Genomic DNA, 24,093 nt, shown 5'->3' with positions numbered 1-24,093 from the left:
CAAAGCAATTTCATGCTCCTTGTATTTTTAGTGTTTTCAAAATACAAAAATACAGTATTTTATTTTGATACATGGCATGGCTATTGTATTTTGTAATATGTTTTGATACACTTACAATTAAGGTATTTGATATTTTATTTTAAAATACATTTTGATGTATTTTTGCCTATTCCTGGCTGTGGCATGTGTACTGAAGAATACCAGTAGAATGTGATAGGTGGTAAAATGGTCCAATGCAACCGAAAACCCCCAAATTGCTCTCAAACTCACTCAAATGAAGGCCACTTGTGCTGCAAGTATATATGATATGGTACGATAGCTCTCTTGTTTTTATTGATGACTTGTAAGACAGCTTTGGTCATGTGATTAAGTACCAGTGTATTTGCTCAATCCGTCTTTATTTCAGCACGTCACTGGAATTGGTAGTACCGTCGCAATCGCCAGCCAAGCAACGCAAATTACACCGCCGCATGGTACACATATCTGCTTGTCAAGGTCTCCAAAGACAATTCAATTCCACTCGACATGTGTGAAATGAAATTCTTATAGTCACTCTGTGTGTGTATGTGTGTGTGTGTGTCTCTCTCTCTGTGTGTGTGTGTGTGTGTGTATATACAGTATATATAGTGTATGTGTATGTATCAATGTGTGCTTCAGTGAATGTATGTGTTTTTCTTTTTAAATGTACGTCTTAAATGTGTGGGTATGCATCAATGCATTAACTATCTATACATTTTATTTTCATATCATGGCAAGTGTTTGCATAAGGGCAATTCCACAGAAAATTGACTTTTTGTCACATCCATAACGCCAGTGAAATGCCTTGGCATTTGTATGACGTGAATGATAACATTCATTTTTTGTGCATTTTTCCTCATGTACATTCTTCAGCCAAAAATTGCAAATGCTCATATTTCATGTAATCATTCACATCATACCATACCATCACATGTTATTGGCGTTATGAATGTTACAAAAAACTTAATTTTCCATGGAATTGCCCATAATGCATGTGTGTGTGTTCCCTTTCATGTAAGTGCACTGTTGTCCTGTGGGGTGAATGTGGAAGTCATGCTGGGAAAATGCCAATGGCAGTTCCAGAGGTCCTCTTTTCTCAATGGAGAAAGGCCCGTGATTGGAAATGTATAGTGTGCAACGACGGTGTTCCTCACATGGGTTCCAATGGAGATGGAAACCACTGTTAGGCTCAGGCTGTTAACAATCTTCAGTTCTTAAGTAAAGGTTTGGATATACTGTAGTTCCATAAATGTTGCTGCAGAATATAAAAATAGTATTTCTTATGAATTGTGAGTTACTACAGTTAACTGTTTAAAAGGAGAAATATTTTAATGCACACAAATGCCCGTGCCAAAGAGGTAGTGTTTCTGGGAAATCCTTACGCAATAAATGTGTATAGAAAGAGATACAGAAAAAAGAAAATGGGTGAACTCACAGATGCCATTAGCTCTTGTTTTCTGCTACTGTACACACAACTCTCACGGCAGAAGGGCCACACCCCAGTGGAGTTTGATCAATTCTTAAGTATTAATGACTAATGTGTTTCCTAAAATAAAGTGTTACCACTTTTGGTTATACTTCCATTTAGGAAAATGGAAGTATAAAGGTGAAGGTTTTTTTTTTTTTTTCAGCTTTGTTATTTCCTTCTAACAAGCAGAAAACAGAATCCTGATCTCTTATTAGACATGCCCATGACAGACTCATCTACAATCATAATGGCTGCCTACTGCTAATTAAGCTTTCAAACAAGGTCGCACGTGATGGCACTGAACATTTGGCTGTTTTTATCCTCACATCTCCTCCCAGTCCATAATAAAGGTTCATTCTTCCACAGGAATTGTGTTCGGTACCAGAATTCTCTTTTTCCAAAATGAACTGCTGCTGCAAGAGCAGTCTGACCTGGATTGTGGAGAGATAAGGTGGGGTGCTATTTTTGTGAAATGCAGAAGAAATATTGTTTCTGAGAAAGATAGTATCCTCCAGGAGGGGAGAGAGATGAGTAGGGTCAGACAACAGTGAGAGATGGGGGCAGAAGGCTCCGCCGTAGAGGCAGCATACCTCAAAGGCAAGGCAAGTATATTTATATAGCACATTTCACACACAGACGCAAACTCAAATGAATCACATAAAATAGATAAAATAGCATCATTCAAAGAATACATCAAATAGAATAAAAAACATAGAATAAAGGCATTGTGGAAATATAGGTAGTCTTGACTGTGTGTCACCTCACAAAGAAGCTGCCTCTCAAATAGATCATGGCCGAACCAGAGCCAGGTGAGTGCTGGATCTGTGTGTAATGTGTACCCAACCCATCCGATGGTAGATGGCTGTTTTTGGAGCACATTAGCCCATGGGGCTTCACAAGTCTTCTTTCACAACATTGAGTGAGATGTTTACCAGGACAAAAATGCACAATAAAGTGACTATTCCCTGTAGACTCAAAACCCTTTTTCTGTGAAAGAGGGCTCTCAACTAGAGAGAGAGAGGCCAGTCAAATAATAACACTGAGCATTTATGTGCAGAAATAATTCTTTATCTTTTTTCCCTTATTTCTTTATTTCTTAAACAATGTTTGTCGAAACAAGTCTATACCTGTCAAAACATGCTTCTCTGTTAGCTTTTGGTTCCTTTTTATTCTGCTCTCAAATCAATACTTCATTTGAGAAATAACGGAGAACAACACATTATTCTCCCCACAAACAATTTAACACATCTCAGGTCTATTCAGAAGATTCATCCAATCATTCTGCAATGATTGGGTCCATTTCTCATTTTTGGTTTACCAAGAAGCACTGAAATTAACGTAGGAGACAAACAACCTTGTTCTTGGTCATCCAATTGACAGCAAATCACAGACTGTAAACAGAAAAATTCAACGTTCTCTGACATTCTCCTCAAAACTTGGCTCCTGAAAGCCAAAGACTCCATGTCACATGGACTGTATGCTCTCGTCATATAGCTGCAGGCCCAAAATACAACTTTAGACCTCAGAAGAGCCAGCGACACTAGGCCACTTGAGTCTGCTTCACAGGCTGAGTGTTGCTGTTTCTGCTCCGTTATGAACTAATCTCCTGAAACGTTCATCTTGGTCCGCCATCAAACTCGTCCATTTGACTTACAAATGGCACAGATGGTACAACACTACATCGAGCCAAAGTAGGAGAATCAGTGCTCACTGTCTTTTCCTTTTCCTCCGCTTGTCTTTTCCAAACCCACTTTTCTTCCACATTTTCTATATTTTTTTAATCAGCATGAATTAGAGAAATCCCTCCGGCAATGCATAAGTTATTCATAAACACAGGAACTGGATTTGACACCCAGTATTCTAATAAAAAGACAACAGGGACACTTATGTAATGTGGTTAAGTAAGTGTGCAGATACAGAGAGAGAGAGAGAGAGAGAGAGAGAGAGAGAGAGAGGACATTCTTGTCCCATATCGGCAGTAGCGCCTGAGGTATAAAAGCCAAGACTCTGCTCAGAAGTCAAATTAACCAGATCCTAAGTCATGTCACCAAGGACAAATATGTTTTGGAGAAAACAAATGCGGCATGCGCACAGCCACACTGACCTGGAATTAATTGTTTCCATTTTTATTTGAACACATTTATGTTTCCTCACAGCTGTCAAAAAATAGACACAACAAGGGAATAGAATGATTGCATATTACTGAGTGTGGTGTCCGCTGCTCACTGTCTCTTGTTAACACAACCCAGCTTGTCAAAATGGCCTCCCAGTCCTCACCAATGTATTCAGCTCTGTGGTTTTTGGTTTGCATGTGTGTGTGTGTTTTTTTTTAAGGGACACTACATCAATTCCCACAACACTTTGCCTAAAATGGCTCCCAGAACGAATCAGCAGCATTTGATTTCCAGGTGAATCCCAAGAGCCAAGTTGTGCACCAGCAAGTGCATTCATTGCATTTACCTCAGCATTCAATTACTGTACCTAACATGTGATCTCATAAAGCAGAATCATATGACAGACTTTCACAGGCCTATATGGTTATATTTCATATACATAGACATATTTGATTTATATGAAAGCACCTGCCTGTAACCATATTACTGCCTCGGTCATAAACAGTATTATGTTCAATTCAGTCAAATCAATTTAGAATGGTAGTAATGGTAGAAGTAACATATCTCGTCAGCAAATGGCCCCTCATGAGTTTCTCTGATTCTTATGGCTTCTGATGCTTTGAAGATCTAAAGCTAAGACGATGTTCCCTCTGAATGATCAAAGCAAATGACCCTTACAAAGGCTTATAATTCTGTCACAGTTTTATGACCTGGATGGATACATGTGGTCTGTTAAGTGGTAAACCTGGAAGTGTATTGATTTAATTTCCCCCTTTCTTTATGCACTCAAGGTCCTTTAGATAACGGTTAAATGGAAGCTTTGTCAGAGGTGATAATGGAATATTATTAGATGCTTGAACACTCCTGCTCAAAATGGCAACATGGACATTTTGCGGATCTTGAGCCTAATGTAAATGAATATGAGCTTGACAGAAAAAAAGGTTATGGATTTCAGTAATAGAGCCCAATTTTTCAGTAAACAGTATAGTCGACACTTTACTGAAATCGCATTTCATGCTTAGCGGAAATGTGTATATATATTTATATATATATGGTGTATATATGTATAAAAATATGCATGCATTCCATCCTAATTGGATTTGGCAGCTTAACAACCTGATAAAAAATATGCCTTTGGTCTTGTGATATGACAAAAGGAGCTTTTCCCCCACCAACGCTCATGCATATAGGCTACTTAGGGGCAGCTGAAGAACATGCTGCTACTGTATCTGTAATCTATGGTGTCCTGTGTCCTATTTACCCACTGCATCCGCATCTAGCAGAACATAAACACAGAAGAAATAAATTAGCTGCCTCCAGGGTGGCAGTATGGAGACTCTCACTACACCCACCACATTCATTACACTCACCATACACACTACACTCACCACACACACTACACTCTCTACACTCACCACACCCATTACACTCACTACACACACAACACTCACCACACTCACTACACTTACTACACTCACCACACTCACTACACTACACTCACTACACTCATTACATTCACCACACTCATTACACTCACCATACACACCACACTCACTACACTCATTACACTCACCATACACACTACACTCACTACAGTCTCTATATTACACTACACTCGCCACACTCACTCGCTACACTACACTACACTACACTACACTACACTCACCACATTTACCACACACTATACTCACCACACTCAACACACTCTTTCACTACACTCACCACACTCACTACACTACACTCACTACACTTACTATACTCTCCCCTCGCGATTGTCAAGTATTTGCAACTTAAAACCGTAATGAATCAGATGTTTGAGCTGCTTAAAATGAGTCACACAGGCATGTACTGTAAGTAACAAGTTCACAGACAGGTTTCCATGGAAACTCATATTTCTTTTAAAATGGAGCACAGTAGGGAAAGGAAATAGTGTGTGTGTGTGGAGGGGGGGTTGAATAGCCACTGCATTCAGTACTACTCACTACACTCTCTCACTACACTACACTCACCACACTCTCTCCCTACACTAACTCACTACACTCTACACTCACTACACTCTCTCCCTACACTACACTCACTACACTCTACACTCACCACACTCACTACACTCACCACACTCTCTCACTACACTCTACACTCACCACACTCTCTCACTACACTACACTCACTACACTCAACACTCACCACACTCTCTCACTACACTACACTCACTACACTCTACACTCACCACACTCTCTCACTACACTACACTCACTACACTCTCTCACTACACTACACTCACCACCCTCACCACACTCTCTCACTACTCTATACTCACCACACTCACTACACTCTACACTCATCACACTCTCTCACTACACTCACCACACTCTCTCACTACACTCTACACTCACCACACTCTCTCACTACACTCTACACTCACCACACTCTCACACTACCCTACACTCACCACACTCTCTCACTACACTCTACACTCACCACACTCTCTCACTACACTACACTCACCACACTCTCTCACTACACTCACTCACTACACTCTACATTCCACACTCTACACTCACTACACTCACCACACTCTCTCCATACACTACACTCACCACACTCTCTCACTACACTCTACACTCACCACACTCACCACACTCACTACACTCACCACACTCTCTCACTACACTACACTCACTATACTCACTACACTCACCACACTCACTACTCACACTCACTACCAGTGTTGTGTGTAGCATTACAGTAACGTAACTACTTTTTCGGGTAAAAAGTAGTGTAACACGCTACTACTGAAAATTTGGTAATGTAACATAGTTCCTTTTTCAAATGGGTGCAATGTTACTTTTCCCAAGGACAGATTTGACAGCGACGCTGCTTTCTCAGCTGCACGCTTGCACAATAGGCACAAGCTCCACACGGCAGCCTACGTGACAGAGGCTGGTAGCATGAAGTGCAATCATGGCTCCACACGGTACGTGACAGAGGCAGGTGGCAATGAAAAGCAATCATAGCAAATGAAACGCAGCCAACACTAACTTCTGAGTGATGGACGTATTCACATTACTTCAAACTCGTTGAAACTAAGGGGAGTAATGTGAGTGTAAGTTGTAGCCTACACTGCACCCAGGTGAGAAACTTTTGTCTACTGCCATGCACTCAACTGCCAGCCCATTGATAAGATTTGCACTAGCTTTACACCAAATTTCAGAGGAGCGTCTGTTTAATGAGTATAAGGCTATAAGGCTATAAATTAAGCCTTCATGTATTTTGTGTTCACCTATATGCCTTTAAGATGTAATGAGGCTACATGTATGTTATTTGATATTGTTTCATTGGGCTTTAGTGGTGGTGTTGAAGCCTATAATAGCCCAATGCTTTCTTGTCACGTGCTCTGTTTGTGGCATTTTTTATAATAAAGAGCACAAAAGAAATAATTGTTATGTCCTCCATAGTAGAACTTTATGTAGGCCTACACATTTAGGAACAGATATTTGGTTCAGCCCAAAGTCGAGCAACATAAAAGTAACGTAAAAGTAACAAGTAACGTTACTTTTTTAAGAGTTAACGAGTAACAAGCAAACACTACTTTTTAAAAGTAACTTCCCCAACACTGCTCACTACACTCTCCACACTCACTACACTCTCTACACTCACCACACTCTCTACACTACACTCACTACACTCTCTACACTCACCACACTCTCTACACTCACCACACTCTCTACACTACACTCACTACACTCTCTACACTCACCACACTCTCTACACTACACTCATTACACTCTCTACACTCACCACACTCTCTACACTACACTCACTACACTCTCTACACTCACCACACTCTCTACACTACACTTACTTATTACTTATTACTTATTTCTTTTAAAATAGAGCACAGTAGGGAAAGGGGAGAGTGTGTGTGTGTGGAGGGGGTTGGGATAGCCGCCATGCTCAGTACTACTCGCTCATTAAGCTCAGACCTTCTCAGAGGCTGCAGGTCTGGGTGTGTGTTGAGCCCCAACTGTGCTGTTGCACACTGTGATGATGGTGGGAGAAGATGAATGAGATGCCATGGCCGAGACTTCCTGGCTCTTACCGGCGTTCATTCCTATATGTGGGCGCCCTGTGATGTCTGATGTCATTTCCTCATTTTCTATAGCAATCACATGTCCAGGACGATTTCAGCGAGTGATGGTCACCTCTGTCCTTGTCGGAAACAGCCTTCACAAGCAGGAAGACTGTCATGAATGAGATCGTTATGTACTGAGGCAGCAAAAGGAGGAACAATGAACAAAAATGACCAAAAATGAAGAAAAGGAGCACAAAATGAACAGATGTTTATGATGATTGAACTTCACCAACTGACATACATATGGTGTATGGCAAAAGTTTATTACATGGGCTGTCTATCTATCTATCTACTGTATCTATCTATCTATATCTATCTATCTATCTTTCTGTCTATCTATCTATCCTTCTATATTGACCCCGCAAAGTTAACCTGTGCTTCTCTGTGCTTGTTGTCTTCCCGTGGCCTTCCCTCCAAAGCCATTTGCTGTGGGAAGCCGTTTGTTTTCATGTGAGTGAACAAGTCATTACTTAACAGGGTGTTTTCTCTGCAAGTTACTACTGTGTGCGTTGGATGCCGGTAGCGCGCCTCATCTCAGTAGCCTACAGCCTGGCTGTCTTACTGTGGTGATTCCGATTTCCCTGAACCCGGAGGTCTGCCGTTCCTCCCCCGCACCCTCGTACACCAGCCTATATCATTTTTGTGAAATGTGCTATTATTTATTATTAGGATGTATTTTGATTTGATTTATTATGAGTTTTGAAAATGTGAATCTTTTGATTTCTGTTAGCTATTGGCTGCTAAGTAAACTGACCTCTGAACCTGCTGTGACGGAAGGAGTATAGGAGAAAGAGAGAACATTGAAGGGAGCGGATGGCTAGTCTAATCTCGAGGGGTCTAAAGGCGCGGACACACCAACACGATTATCAGACGTCGGACATCATCGGACAGTCTGGCGATGTCAGTGACACGACACATCACACTATATTGTTGGTATGAACGAATATATTTATTATTAATTTATCTGAGGTGGCGGAACTGCATCCCCCCCCCACACACACACACACACTTTAACCCCTGTGTATACGTGATCTCCATAAATGCAGGCCTTACCTAAGTGTTTGTGTTATTGTGTAGGTTGATATACTGTCACTAAATATAACTCTACTGTTCGGCCAGAAGACTAACAGAGTAGCAATCCAAAACTAATCCAAAAGTAATAAGAATATGTTACATTATTTTTGTAATACAATGGATTATGTTACTGATTGTAAAAAGTGGCATGTAGTCTGTACTCAGTAATGGATTACATTTCAAAGTAATCTGACCCAACACTGAAGATTCACGTGTGTGCGTGAGGAGCATGTGGTCACTCATTTCTACTGCAATTAAACAGTTTGATTGAACTCTACTATCATCCAGGCTGCAACAAGGTAACGCCAACTGGCATGCGCCATTTCTGTTTGCGGCCACAGCGTTCCCAAGCAGCGTAGCAGCCCTGCAACAGGCTAACTTTTGGGTTTGGAGCTAGCATAGATACTAGCAGTGTAGCAGACCTGCAACAGGCTAACTTTTGGGTTTGGAGCTAGCATAGATACTAGCAGTGTAGCAGACCTGCAACAGACTAACTTTTGGGTTTGGAGCTAGCATAGATACTAGCAGCGAAGCAGGCCTGCAACAGGCTAACTTTTGGGTTTGGAGCTAGCATAGATACTAGCAGTGTAGCAGACCTGCAACAGACTAACTTTTGGGTTTGGAGCTAGCATAGATACTAGCAGCGAAGCAGGCCTGCAACAGGCTAACTTTTTGGGTTTGAGAGCATAGATATAGATAAGCAGGCCTGCAACAAGCTAACTTTTGGGTTTGGAGCCGAAAGCAGCAGCCCTGCAACAGGCTACTTTTTTTTGAGGGTTTGGAGCTAGCAGACCTGCAATAGATACTAGCAGCGAAGCAGGCCTGCAACAGGCTAACTTTTGGGTTTGAGCTAGCATAGATACTAGCAGTGTAAGCAGACCTGCAACAGGCTAACTTTTGGGTTTGGAGCTAGCATAGATACTAGCAGCGAAGCAGGCCTGCAACAGGCTAACTTTTGGGTTTGGAGCTAGCATAGATACTAGCAGCGAAGCAGGCCTGCAACAGGCTAACTTTTGGGTTTGGAGCCGAGCAGCGTAGCAGCCCTGCAACAGGCCAACTTTTTGGTTTGGAGCTAGCATAGATACTAGCAGTGTAGCAGACCTGCAACAGACTAACTTTTGGGTTTGGAGCCAGCATAGATACATTTATTTTGGACTGACCTGGGTTTTCATTTGAGGTTTGTGAGTATAAATGGCGTTTGTAGATGTGTACGTTACATTTGTCTTGTCCATGTGCATTACCATTTAGCTTATGTTATCTTATTATTTGTTTTTGTTTTTTGCACAAGAGTTCTAGGCTTGCTTAAAGGTGCAATAGATAGGTAACCTGTCGTCTTAAAGGTAAAATAGGTAATCGGTTGCACATAAATATATGATAATAGATGATAAGATACTGATTGCATCCAAAAGAGAAATAAGAGTGATACTTTGATTTAATGTAGTTAAAGTTTTAATGGGGGATTAGTTGATTTGTTGTCACTGGGATGCAGAGTTAGAGTTCAGTAAGGTGAAAGCCGCAGGAAAGAAGCTTCCTCTGAACTTGCTGGTTCGGGAATGGAGAGAAATGCAATCATCGTTTTCCCTGGATGGCCTCGATGGAGGGGAGTGAGGAACCGGTGATGCGTTGAGCAGTTTTCACCACCCTCTGCAGTGCTTTCCAGTCAGAGGCAGAGCAGTTGCCATACCATACTGTGACACAGTTGGTGAGGATGCTCTCGATAGTGGTAGAAGTTCACCAGGATCCTAGGAGACAGGTGGACCTTCTTTAGTCTCCTCAGAAAGAAAAGACGCTGGTGAGCCTTCTTGATCAGGGTAGAGGTGTTGAGGGTCCAAGAGAGGTCCTCAGAGATGTGGACACCCCAGGAACTTGAGGCTGGTGACACACTCCACCTCAGTCCCGTTGATGAGAATGGTGGTTTGTGTGTGCCAGGTTTAAACTTCCTTTTGGTGTGAAGAGCCAGGTTGTTGTCAGTGCACCACGATGTAAGGTGCTGGACCTCCTCCCTGTAGGCCGTTTCATCGTTGTTGCTGATGAGACCAATCACCGTAGTGTCGTCTGCAAATTTGACAATGGTGTTAGAGCCATGTACAGGTGTACAGTCGTAGGTGAAGAGGGAGTAGAGGAGAGGGCTCTTATTCATTAAAGAGATCCTTAGTTAATTAAAAGGGTTGATACAATGTATAGAAGCTACATTTCAAAACCCAATTAATACAATAATTACAAAATAGTTACAAGAACTTAGGGCACCCCAAATAGATGTTTGGTTAGTTTAGAGTGGCATACCCATTAATGTGGCATGGGGGCGCTACATAAAACAGCTTAAAAAATAAAATATACATTTTTACACAGCACCTGAGCCTCCAGGACCAGAAATGTTACTGCTGAGTTCCTAAAATAAACATGACTACTATCCCTACAGTGATAAATAAAACAGAGCTACCAAAGCCTGCTATCCTGTAAGTGTTTGTTTTTCCACACACAAAAAATTTCAGTCACTCTCATTAGTCCGTGAGCCAGGGCCTCAAAATATGGAAACCGTTACCGAAAAAGTGGCAAAGGCTACCATACCTTTTCTGAAAGCCTGGAATCTCAGCTTTTCAATGATGTATGATGGCCATCTGACAAGAGTAGCTGTTTTGAGTTATCACACATAATGTAAACTAAGGTTGAGAAATAAATGCGTATAAATCAAGCAGTACACTGACATAGCTGAAAATCTATATTGGACATATTGGAATATTTTATTTTGTTATGTTTGGTATCATTTTAAAGGGGAGACTCTGAGCTTTCATTTAAATCCTTTTGTGAACATTTTGGATAAGTACAGCCAACCCTGGAGCTCTTCAAACTTTTAATCACACACATTTTCCTGCCATTTCCGCCTAAGTCATCTTTTGTCTTTTAATCCTGTGGCACCAGGGAGCATCAGAGAAACAAAATTCAAACACTGAAATACTGGCATGACCCTAAGGATTCAGAAAATGTATCATTTACACATATTATCTGATTTGGAGGGGGTGATTTTCAGTCTTATATCAGACATTTTTGAGAAAATAATGCATATAAATTAATCAGAACACTGACATAGCTGAAAATCCAAAAATGGTATAACAAATAACAAATGAGACATGTTTTAAGGTGTGGTAAACCCAATTATGACATTGCCATTACTCTGAAAGGTCAAGGTCATGACCTTTAGGCATGGTCAATGACATTTTATGACATTTTCACACAGATTGTATCATTCAAGGCCAGGGACAATATTGACAGGCTGGAAGAGACACTGACAGGGCGTGGAACATCCCATAGGGTCAAGGGTATAGCAGTGCAGCCTCAGATGTTCGGTCCTGAACTGCCTAGACCAGCTTGTGATGTGCCCAAGAGCAAAGAACTGTATCTTTGCCAGCTCTGCCAGTGTATGCTGTGGGAACTAGGTGTGGTCATCCAACTAGATCCTATGTTGAGGTAAAGACAGATATCTGTGCTGATGCTTTGAAGAACTTCTTATGGTTGCTATGCAGACTGCACTCTGCCACAAATCAAAGCGTCCCTAGCTGGACAGGTTACAACATCTTAGCATCAAACTCTGTGGATGTTATTCCCAGTGTTGTCAGCTATCTGCCAACCATCAATGCCCCTGCCACCCAGATGACAACTGTTCATGAGATTCTCCTTCAAATAAAAAAAAACATGACTTCCTTACACATCAGCAACATGTCAGTTGCCTTTGATCAGGCTCTCTACTGTAAAGTTACAGAAATTCTGTGGGCACATGGAGACAGGTTTCCCAACATTGTGCCAAGACTTGGAGTCTTTCACACCATCTGTATGTTCTTGGGTGTGATTGGGAAGCACTTCCAGGCTGCAGGCCTAAGGGCCATATGCATTGAATGTGGAGCTGTGGCTGAGGGATCTGTCAGTGGTGTTTTGGATGGCCATAAATACAAAATCATGAATGAAGCCCTCCTGAGGCTAGTCTGGAATTAGTTTCCCCAGTGGCTCACAGAGAACCATCCTGATGCCCACGATCTCTTAGATATCCTCCCCCTAGACTTGAGTGTCTTTTCTGAGGGTATATCATCAACCACTGTAGAAGAATCACTTGACCGTACAGTCTTACAGAGTACAGAGTCAGAAAGGTCCATTAGTACTTCTGTGAATTCCTGCAGGTCTCAGCAAGGTCCACTGGCCAGCTTCTGGATGTCATATATTGACATGGTGGAGGTTGTACTCAACCTTGTGAGGGCATCACGTGAAGGAAACTGGGCATTACGCATGGCTAGCATTTGATCAATTATCCCCTGGACATTTGCCTATGATAAGCCGTGGGGCAGCCGTGGCCTACTGGTTAGCGCTTCGAACTTGTAACTGGAGGGTTGTCGGTTTGAACCCCGACCAATAGGCATGGCTGAAGTGCTCTTGAGCAAGGCACCAAACTCTCACTGCTCCCCGAGCGCCGCTGTTGTTACAGGCAGCTCACTGCGCTGGGATGAGTGTGTGCTTCACCTCACTGTGTGCTGAATGTGTTTCACTAATTCACAGATTGGGATAAATGCAGAGACCAAATTTCCCTTTTCCCCTCACAGGATCAAAAGAGTATATGTACTTATACTTAATCTGAATTATGCAAGGTCACTCACTGCTTACTACTCAGAGATGAGCCATATTGAACATGAGAAACCAGATCTCTACATGTTTCTCTGTGAAGGTGGCAACAAACACATTTGGCAGGGTTCCGATTGACCAGACCCTAGAGGAAACTGTCAATCGGGACACTCAGACAGCTGGAGGCACAAAAGGGTTCAGCTTGAACCCAGCAGGTGTCTCAAGATATTACCTTACTGTGGAGTACAAAAGCACTTACCTGTCTATATTGAAAAGCTCCCTGGGACTCCAACAAAGTGACTGTTCTCACAAGGACCTTGGACAAAGCAGAATTTGCAAAGACGAAGAACACATTACAAGCACTGTGGATCTGTTGGATTCTAGTTGAATAAATCCATTTGCAGGTGGTGAGTCCCTTGTTTCTCTGTCTACTAGAAGTACAGCACCAGCAGATGATGCTGAAGACCTTCTGAATTCACACACCATTGCCAAGAATGCCTACAGAACCTTCTCTGCTGAGCGTGTTGAGAGTAATTCTCCTGCATAGAGTTCCATGCACCACTCCCCAAGATGAAACTGAAAACGTTCTCCTCAATGCAGGGAAAGGCAAAGACATGCAATGAAGGAATAAATAAGTTATCCTCAAAGCTGATAATCGAATATTTGCCCAGATGGTACTGATTGCACAGAGTAGACAGCTCAACCTGAAGGAGGTGTTATCTCATCCCCTTTGACCACTTCCGTGGGCTCTTGCTTCACCAGATGGCAATGTGAGGAAGACTTGCAAATACTCACTTGGCAAGCAACTGCTCAAGTTCCCATGTGTTGCTGAATCATTGCCATTAAATTCCACCTGCGTAATAGATGGCATGGCACTTGTTCAGAAGCTGAACGGTGATGGCAAGACATTTGCTGATATTGCAGACTATGCCTTGTCCACTGTGCTAGCTGAAGCAAGTCACAGCACCCGTGTTGACATTGTTTTTGATGTATATAATGAGGCTTCTATCAAACACATGGAGAGAGTGGCCAGGGGTGCAGACTCAGGCACAGAAGTCAGACAGATCACTGCAGGGCAAAGAGTTCAGCAATGGAAGAGATTCCTACAAAGCAACAACAACAAAACAAATCTTGCTACCTTCTTGCTCAAAGAGTGGAGCAAAGAACAGTCTAGAACAAGACTCGGTGAAAAGGTTCTGTACACTACAACCAAAGATCAGTGTTACAAGCTGACCCAACAGGGAGTACACAAGGTAGCAGACCTGTCGTCTACTCAGGAAGAGGCTGCCACCCGTATGCTAGTCCATGCTTCAAGGACTAGTCACAAATCTGTCATCCTTGTGTCTGATGACACTGATGTCTTGGTGATAAGCCTGGCTACCAGTGACACACTGACATGTGACCTGTTCCTGAAGACAGGGACAAAGAATCGCACCAGTTACATAAACATCTCACAACTCACTCGTGGTCTGGGTTCACAGTTGTGTCAGGATTTGCCTAGTTTACAAATCCTGGCAGTTGTGTCAGGATTTGCCTAGTTTACTATCCTGGCAGTTACCTCCATGCTCAGATTCTCTCAGGAAGCACTGTCTCAGAGCTAACTATCAAGGTGCTATCTGGAGAAGATGCCTTGAGAACAACCCTCAAGGTTCCTTCCCCAGTTGAGCATGGGTGGTCTAAAGTGGACCAAGATGGTGACTTGCAGCTCTCCATAGACTGGTTCAATGTCTCCATTGGTCCACAAGCAGTACTTGAGTTTCGGTCCTGCTCATGCAAGAGGGACTGTGGGCTAGTCCACACGTACCAAACTGATCTTTTTTTCCTCCGTCTTCCCTGGAACCGTATCAAAAATATTTGCGTCTAAACGGATCCATCTACGCGTTACTTTATATCCCAGGCCTATAGGTGCCACTGTTTCTGTTAAAGAAATTGACCAAAGCTTGCACGCTGTAGGCTATACAAACAGACAGAATAGGCTACAATGAAAATGGCTAGTGCAAGGAAACCAGAATTGTTTGTATGGACTATAGTGAACTGTCAACTGTAAAACTATTTCATTAATCATTTTTACGGTTTGTGAAGGGTGCAGTCCCGTCCTTTATTTGGCTAATGCAGGTACAAATCTACTTTACTTTCTTTGGTCGTAGGATAGTCCGCGATTCACATTAGTTTTGGCTATCACCACAAGTTCTAGACTATTCCGTCGCCACATTTATAAAACTGCTATAATAGGCTACCTTCATTAGTAACGGTCAATACTTTTGCCTGCATCAAATTGTGCATTTGCATTTAGTGTGCATCTACCCAGGGTGCGATTTGTGTAAAAACCAGAGGGGGGGATGATTTTGAATAAGTTTGTAAACCCCCCACCCCACCAAAAAATAAAAATAAAAAATGAACGAACGATTCATAGCCTAGTAATGTCATGGCTAATAATACCCTATATTGTTTTTGCCACCTTTGTAACATTTTAGTTTTAGTTTACCGTGGTGTATGACTTTAAACAGCGAGTGTGCTTGGTATGATGATCAGCTCCTCTAATGCAGGGTAGGACTACGTTTTGACAAGCATACAAATTCACCTTGTTCTTGCCCCATCTGAAATGACTTCTCTACTTTTGCTGCCTCCATCCTTTCTGTATTTGTTGTGTAAAAAAACGTTGTATATGATGGCACTGAAGTCTTAAGTTAGTGAATTGGCTAACAGTGTTAGTTGGTAACCAAATAGCCTACACATTGCGCTACATGCTGCGTAGGCTACGCGTGCATCTCTCTCCTGCTGATTTGCGTTCAGTAGCCAAGTTTAATATTGCAAAAGTTGAAAAAATAAATGTGTTTATTGTAGCCTACAGAAAATAAATAGCCTATCATACTGTCAGTTAATTGCCTACAGTGCAGTGAAGAGTTTGGAGAGTAAAGTTATAGGGCAACTTGAAGTTTTATGAAAATAATTTACGAACCAGAACATAAAGACCATGAAGCTTCTATTTCTTGCAGCTGTTAAAACACCAGCTAGATAGTTTAAATACCCACCAACATACGTTTTTGCAGTACAGATTATTTCTAAAAGTTATTTGTCTACTACTGGCTGATTTATCAAACGAGTGCTTTTCGTTTCGTCCTCCATAAACTACAGGTGTTTTGGTGAGAGCCATTGAATAAGCGATGCCAAGCAATTTCAGTAACACTTTTTGTGACATTCAGCAAATATCTCCTCATTTAATGTAAGTTCCTTGGACAATAGGCCTCACGTTCTACTCGTGCAGTTGTCCTCCATCTCAGTTGCATCAGTTTTCTAATTTTGAAGGTTCTAAAACATTATTATGCTTCACTGAATCCTTCTCGTTTTCTTTCATTTGTCCAGCTAACTTTTCCATTGAACCTAGCCATTTTATGATGGATTACACACTTTCGACATTCTGAAATGTCATGCACAATCAAGGCCAAATTATGTTATCACGCAGCCACTGTGTCAGCAGCATCAGTGCTGGCGGTGGCCAGTCGCGTTTCTGATGTCAGATTATTATGTAGGCTAGCCTACAAGACTGTTCTCACGTTACTGGCGCTTTACTTATATGAAGTAGCATTAATCAATATTGAGGGGCAGAGGGGATAAATGTTGTCCCCCTCGACGATAAAAAATATTTTAGCAGAGGTAGGGATAGGAAAACCAGAGGGGGGGAAATCCTAACCATCAACAACAGCAACAAATCGCACCCTGCATCTACCATAGGCTTAACATGAGTTCTAAGCTGCCTTTGTATGCTCATATCTGACTTCAACTAGACTATGAATGCATTTATTTATGTTGTAAGACATGTAAAATAAAATGAATGACACCAGCACTATGCACAAATTAATTTAAACTTACCCTGCACTTCCCTAATAACTTCTGACTAATTCTCTCGCGTCACTGACAATAGCTAGAATGCATCAAGAAAACACAGGGAAAACACTGTTCAGTCCACAAGTCATGAGCTATTACGCCAAGCAGCACCAGTTGTGATATTTATCCTACTGACTGTAATCGAGGGTAATGTCATGTATGAAAACTAGTATTGTTAGGCAATACTATAATTGTCAAGTCCAGGGCAGCTGTTGTGTGGTGATGACCCTAATCAATGCTAGTATGTGGTTTTGCCGCCCAAATGAACCTGTAAGGGCTACGGTTTCAGATTTTTCCACCCTGGGACCAGGTTTTCAAAAGTGCGTTTTTCAGGCAGTGCGTTTACAGGATTCGCTTTGGACGATCGCCAAAATGATGCAAAACCCAATGCGTTTAACCCAAAAAGCGTCTCCATGTGGACGGGGCCTGTGTCACTCCATCATGTCAGTGTGTTGCCAACAACTTGGCCTGCACTGACCCATGCCATGCAAGACAGTGCAAAAACCATGACTTTGCTGATGAGAATCAATCCTATTCCTCTGATGGGGATTCTGACAAAGACTTTGATTAGTGTCGTGGCCTTGGGCATGCAACTGTGAAAATGTCATAAAATGTCATTGACCGTAAGTTTAAAGGTCATGACATTGACCTTTTAGAGTAATGGCAATGTCATAATTGGGTTTACCTGTCAGACACCAAACAGGACGACCAAAAAGCCGCCACGTTAGGAATGTTTATTTAAGGGTTGGGGTTACAGGGCTTCAGGGGTTCCGAGTTCAAGAGTCTGGCGGTGTGTGTTCCCCCAATAGCCGAGCAGCAATGGCAGGAGCTGGATGATCCAGAAGTCCTGGGGAAACACACACACACACAAACAGCAATTGAAACGAAGCAGCAGTACAGCAAGGGCAGGGCTGTATTCAGAAGAGAGACGGAAGGCAGGTCAAGATTACCGGGCTTGAGATCAAAGAGGTAGTCGAGCAGGTCTGGGTTCACAGGCAAAGAGTCAGAGAAGTTTTCCAAGACAGGCAGGTAACTGGTGCGGGTTTGCAGACGATCTGACAAATGTGGACTGAAAAAGCAAGGCTTTAAATACAGGGGGCATGATGAGCGGTGAATGCAGTGCAGCTGGTAGGTAAACGAGGGTGAGGCAGAGCAGAGCAGAACAGGTGGAGGTCATCAGGCTTTAATCAGCCAAGGTTACCAGGCAGCAGAGAGAGCTCATGACAGAACCCCCTGGGACGGCCCCAGAAGTCCCTAAGAGTGACACCACGCCGGAGGGCGGAGGGGAGCCGGTGGAGGGCTAGAATTCCTCCTCCGAGCGGTCCGAGTGAACATCCTCATCCTCGGAGGGAGCTGGAGGTCGTGAGACAGAAGACGGACAGGTACCCCTAGACAGGGTCAGGGTCAGGCACAGGACAGGAAGCCGGGCGGGCAGGACGGTTAGGGGACTCCCTCTGGGGCGGCCCCCACGGATTGCAGGTTGATCAGGATGCAGACGGGTGGAAGTCGGCGATGAGTGTCCGTCCATTAACTGACTGGTTGGCACCCAGGTTTTCCCCAGGTCCATAGCCCTCCCAGTCCATTTCCAGATACTGAGGCCCCCACCTCGGCCGCCTGGACCGGCAGGCGCCGAACGGGTGTACACCAGCCCACCGCCAACCAGGCGCAGGAGGAGGAGGAGGAAGCGCACGGGACCAGCGGCTTTCATGCATCGCTTGACTTTTCAAAATGGAAGTAGGGTGCACCCTCATGGAGGTTGGCAACTGGCCGGACCGCGGTTGGGCTGGATACCCTCTGGATGGGGAACGGGCCGAGGAATCGAGGTGCCAGTTTACGCTGACTCCACCCGCAGGGAGATCCTGGCTGACAGCCACACCTTCTGGCCAACATGGTAGGCGGGTGCCGGGCGACGGGCGTTAGCCCCAGTGGCATAGCTGACAGCTGACTTGAGAGATGCGGGCAACCAGCCAGACCAGGCACGACGGCAACGGGCGGGCAGGCTGGTGGGCAGATCGGCAGGACACATCCCCTCCTGGCTGGGGAACAGGGGGGCTGGTAGCTCATACACACACTGGAAAGCGTGACATACCAGTGGCAGAGCAGGTGAGGGAGTTGTGAGCATACTCTATCCACGCCAGTTGTTGTGCCCAAGCCTGGGGTTTATGAAACCATGTGCAATCGGAGAGCCTTTCCAGCTCCCTGGTTTGCCCGGGCCGGATTGACCATTGACTGGGGTGGTCCAGAGGTGAGACTCACTGTGGCCCCTAGAAGGCAGCAGAACTCCTTCCAGAATGTGGAGGTGAATTCATGGACCTCGGTCAGAGACAACATCCCTGGGCAGCCCGTAGACGGAAGACATGATCAAGAACAGCCTGGGCAGTCTCTGGCAGATGGCAGTTTAGGGAGGGAATGAAGTGTGCCATCTTGCTGGAACGGGTCAACCACAGGAGAATGATCGCTTCATCCCACCTGGATGGTGGAGGCCAGTTACAAAGTCCAGGAGACGTGGACCAGGGTCAGGTGGGCACAGGCAAGGGCTGGAGTAAACCAGCCGGGGCCGAAAGGGAGGACTTGTTCTGATTGCAGGTGGGGCAGGCACGACGAATTCCCGGACATCCCCTTCTCCAAAGCAGACCACCAGAGGCGCTGGAGCAAGGAGATGGCAGGTGCGGCTTAGGAGCCCGGTGGCAGGCAAGGCGGGAGTTCAGTGTCCCACTGTATGACCAGGGACCTCAAATTCTCTGGGACAAAGAGGCGACCGCCTGGGCATGCACTGGGACTGGGATGGTCAGGAGGGCCTCCTGAATTTCCCTCCCTGGAGCAATATCCCAGGTCAGGGCAGCTACGACGACCTTGGGGATCCGGGCAGAATTGATGCAAGGTTCCTGGGAAGGGGGCGATCATCCATATGAAACAGCGGGAGAAGCGTCGGCTTGGTGTTCCGAACTTACAAGGCGGTATGACGGGTGAAGTTGAATCTGGTGAAAAAACAAGGCCAGCGGGACTGTCTGGGGTTAAGAACGTTTGGCGTTTGCGGATGTATTCGAGGTTTTGTGATCGGTCCAGACCAGGAGCGGAACTGTGGACCCCTCCAACCAGTGGCGCTCCACTCCTCCAGAGACAAGCTTGACTGCTTAACAGCTGTGGGTCTCCAACATCATGGTGTGCTCTGCAGGTGAAAGCCCGGCCAGAGAGAAAAATGCACAGAGGTGCAACTTGTTGTCCTCCTCTGCCGTTGAGGGTATGGCCCGACTCCGTCCAGGAGGCATCCACCTGCGACAGCGAACTGCCGGTCTGAATCGACATCTGGAGGATGGGGGCAGTGGTGAGCCGGACGCCCGAGGGGTATGAAAGGCTGTGTGTTGGCCACTCTGGGGTCCAGGAAAAGGGGTGTTGATGCTGGTCAGAGCTGTGAGGGGGCGGCGGCGAACTGTGGTTCCGGGATGAGATCTCCGGTGAAAGTGGCAAAACCAGGGAATTGCGCAACAACTTCTTCCAGACACAGCCCGGAGGAGTAACCTGCAGGATGCTTCTTTGAGGTCCATCTGGATATTGCCTTCAGCGACAATGTAATCCCAAGAGCGACACAGTCTGGCTGATGGAACTGCAGCATTTCTCCTTTGACATAAAGGAGTTCTCCAGAACGTTGGAAGAACCAGCTGGACATGGCAGTGTGTTGGGACAGAGTTCTGGAGAAAGGTAAGATAATGGGTCAGGTACCACGAGCAGGTATTCAGCATGTCCCTTAGCCACATCATTCACCAGCGCCTGGAATACGCTGGGGCGTTGGTGAGGAGCAAATAGCATTACCTGAGTACTCATAATAGCGGTGTGGGTGTTGTTGAATGCAGTCTTCCACTTTCGTCTTACTCCTTACTCGGACTAGGTGGTTAGCATTTCCCTGGGTCCAGTTTGAGGTGAAAATAGTGGATCCCCTGGAGCAGCTCAAAAGCTAGCAGAGGTGAGTAAAGGCAGAGGGGTACGGTTCTTCACTGTGACATCGTTCAGACCTGGAGTAATCAATGCAGAGGCGAGAAGAACCATCTTTCTTTCCCACAAGAAAGAACCGGCACCAGCTGTGGCGAGGAGGAGACAGGCGGGGATGGAGTCCAGCTGCCAGGGAAGACTGATGTAATCCTCCATAGTTTTCTTTCAGGAGGATAGTGAGTAGAGGTGACCTTTGGGTGGAGCCAGTCCAGGAGGAAATCAATGGCACTGGGAGAGTCGTCTGCAGACGGATTTAGGGGCAGAAGATGTGACTTTTGGTCTTGTTAGCACCTCTCAGGAGAGCCATGGTGGCTGTCCAGGGGAAATGTCGGGGGAGCAGTGCTGGGGAAGCGTGCCGAGCGAGGAGGGGCAGCTGAGGGCAACCGCATGGAAGGTCAGATGGCAGGCATTTCCCACTCTTTCCTGATTCGGAGGAGCCCAATGCGAGGTGAGGATTGTGGGAGGCAGACCAAGACCAACCTTGGAAGGATTGGGGGGTTGGCCTGAGGGGAACTGAGCAGGTGGAAGCAGATGGTCTCTCGGTGGTGGTTTCCTGACACCATCATTGAGATGGGGGCTGTGATGCTGGCTAACTTCAATGACACCAGTGCGGTGACCCAGGTCAGGGGCCGGAGCTGGGTGCTGGGAGTGGACAGCGATGGCACCAGGCCAATGGCCGAGCAAGTCCTGTGGTCAATAATGTTTGCTTCGCCAGAGTCCTGGGGCTGCCAGGGGTGTGGGTGGAGATCAGACAGGTGAACAGACTTGGATGAGGGTTTACGGCTGATGGAGGCGGAATGTTCGGTGAGCTCATCAGTTCCTCCTACATCTGGTGAGCTCGACCTTTTGCTGGACGGGTGTGACTCGATGACCTGCATCACCACCACAGTACAGGCACAAGTTTGGAGGTGATGCGTGGCTGGCTCTGCAGGGGTTAGGGAAGCGGCCGATCTCCATCAGTTCGAACTGGTCCACGACTGGTTGGAAGCTGATTGTGAAAGCAGGTCATGGACCAGGGCAGTTGGGACACTCACGTGTGCTGGTGGATGGACTCTGGCCCTCTCTCCGACGGCCGGACCTGGATCCTGCTGATGGACAGCAAACAATGGCTTCATCAGAAGTGGGGGGTTGATCATGCGGGAAACCAGCTGGGTCCTTTATGTAGTCCGTCCAGGCTGTGGAGGAAGAGCATCCACCAATGCTTCCCATGTTCCAGGAGCTCGACTTGCCACAGTTCAGTCCAATGGGTAATCGCAGCAGTCCTTCTGCCTTGGCGAATACTCATCAGGGGTCGAGAGATGCACACCACGACTGTGGTGGATTCTGAAATCGAATACCTTGACATCTCCTCTGCGAAGATAGGTTGAAGGTTACGCACATGCTGGGGTCTGGCCTTCGGACTCGCCCGTTCCCCCAGAGTCGAGCTGAAGCCCGTCGGGTGGTGATCCGCGTAACCGACCCTCAGCCCTTCAGTGGCAAAGTCCTGGGTTGCAGGGAGTAAGAAACTGGACCGCGACGGCTTCGTCAGGAACGCCCGTACCTGGGTTGGGTCGCCCAGCTGGGCCAGCTCTGGAGTTTGCAGATCCTGGGTTCTGGGGCTCCCGGCAGCCAAGCAGCAGTAGACTGGGCAGGAGGAACTGGGGTGCTGGGCAGTGAAAGCAGGCTACAGCTGGGAGCTGGGCGGTGGGAGCAGAGCAAGAGGAAAAGGTTGGTGAAGGATTGAATGATCATTGCAAGTTGTTGCTGTTACTTTGGAGACTGCTTCAGAGCTGGTGAGGCAAGCTGACTTGAAGTAGGAGGAGGCAGTGTCAGGCACTATCAGAGCACTCTCTCAGTCTCTTCCAGGCGTTGCATGGTGGGAGTGGATTCGTCGGTTTCAATACTGGATTCGACCGTCTTCTGGGTCCATGTTTGGTCAGATCATTGTCAGACCTGGAAACAGGACAGGAACCTAGCGATCCGCGATTAGAATGTTTATTTAGAGGTTGGGAGTTACAGGGTTTCAGGAGTTCCAGAGTTCAAGAATCTCGCGATGTGTGTGTTCCCCAATAGCAGAAACAGCAATAGCAGGGAAACTGGATGATCCAGGAGATCCTGGGAAACACACACAACAACAATTGAAAGCGAAGCAACAGTACAGTCAAGAGCTAGGCTGTATTAGTAAGAAGAGAAGACTGGGAAAGACAGGTCAAAGATGCAGGGGCTGGAGATCAAAGAGATAGTCGAGCAGGTCTGGGTTCCCCAGGCAAAGGAGATCAGAAATGGTTTCAAGACAGGCAGGTAACTGGTGCCCGGGTTTGCAGGCGATCTGACAAATGTGAAGGGACTGAAAAGCAAGGAGCTTTAAATACAGGGCATGATGAGTGGTGAATGCAGTGCGAGCTGGTGGGTAAACGAGGGTGAGGCAAGAGCAAGAGCAGGAACAGGTGGAGGTCATCAAGAGCTTTTAATCAGCGTGTTACCAGAGCAGAGAAACTCATGACATTACCTTAAAACATGGGAATCAATGTCTCATTTGTTATTTGTTATACCATTTTTGGATTTTTCAACTATGTCAGTGTTCTGCTTAATTTAATCATTATTTTCTCAAGCCATGTCTGATATAAGACTGAAAATCACCCCTCAAATCGGATAATATGGGTAAATGATACATTTTTCTGAATCCTTAGGGTCATGCAGTATTTCAGTGTTTGAATTTTGTTTCTCTGATGCTCCTGGTGCCACAGGATTAAAAAAAAGACAAAAGATTGACTTAGGCGGAAATGGTAGGAAAATAACCTTGTGATTAAAAGGTTTGAAGAGCTCCAGAA

The sequence above is a fragment of the Alosa alosa genome, chromosome 14 (genome assembly GCF_017589495.1).
Source record: "Alosa alosa isolate M-15738 ecotype Scorff River chromosome 14, AALO_Geno_1.1, whole genome shotgun sequence".
Classification (NCBI taxonomy): domain Eukaryota; kingdom Metazoa; phylum Chordata; class Actinopteri; order Clupeiformes; family Clupeidae; genus Alosa; species Alosa alosa.
Note: the sequence above shows the minus strand (reverse complement) of the source record.